Consider the following 1,157-nt stretch of genomic DNA (forward strand, 5'->3'; position numbering starts at 1 on the left):
AAGAAAATATTACTTGCACTTGCTGAGCCTTAAGAAGTTTGGAGGTCTCTATTATACAAATTTCCATGTCACTAGACAGGCATACTGCTGATTGTTTTCAAAATTATCTGCTCAAATTCCAGCCTTGTGAAATACAAGAAATAGGACAGAAAGCACTTGGGGGAAAAGTGGGGCAGAGTGATGAGTGACTCAAGAGTACTTGTGGTGGAACTCTGAAGCAGTGCAAGTTTTGAGGCTGTAGAAAATGACTTTCGATGTGAATCCTCCAAAGTAAATTGCAAAGTTTTAAGCAAATTTGTTTAAAATATTAACCAGAATATTTAGGTTTTAAATGCAGAAAGCAATAAGCAACAAAAACAGAGACAGTTTAAACCTATCTCTCTTTTCACATGCTTTTAGAACTGCTTTCAGTCACTGGGGGATTTTCTTTGTTGCATGAAACTCTAACTAGTCTCTTCAGGTTCCAGTGAAGCCTGGGCAACACTGAGTGGTCAACACTAAACCATGTCCCTAAGCACCAGGTCCTCATGATGCTTAAACACATCCAGGGATGGTGGTTGAACCACTGCCCTGGGCAGACCATTCCAATATGAAGAAATATTTTCTAATATCCAGCCTGAAGTTCCCCTGGAACAACTTGAAACCATTTCCTCTAGTCCTGTTGCTTGACACCAAGTGGAAGAGGTTGCCCACCCCTCCCCCCCTTCTCCCACCTCCCTTCAGGTAGTTGTAGAGAGTGATGAGACTGAACAACTCCAGCTGCCTCAGATGATCCTTGTAGGTCACATGTTCCAGGCCCTTCACGAACCTTGGTTTTCTTTCTGTGGCCATGCTCCAGCACCTAAATGTCCCTCTTGTAGTAAGGGGCCCAGAACTGAACACAACGCTCGAGGTGTGTCCTCACCAGTGCAGGGGCATGATCACCTCCCTGTTCCTGCTGGCCACAGTATTTCTAACACAAGCCTGCATACCATTAGCTTTTTTGGCCACCAGGGCACTCTGATGACTCATATTCAGATGACTGTCAACCAATACTCCCCGGTCCCTCTCCAAGTTGCAGCTTTCCAACCACACTTGCTGACGGTGCTCTCAAGCCCCTCATCCAGATCATTGATAAAGAGGACAGGCACCAGTAGTGAGTCCTGGGGGACACCAGT

The sequence above is a fragment of the Dryobates pubescens genome, chromosome 30 (assembly GCF_014839835.1).
Source record: "Dryobates pubescens isolate bDryPub1 chromosome 30, bDryPub1.pri, whole genome shotgun sequence".
NCBI lineage: Eukaryota > Metazoa > Chordata > Aves > Piciformes > Picidae > Dryobates > Dryobates pubescens.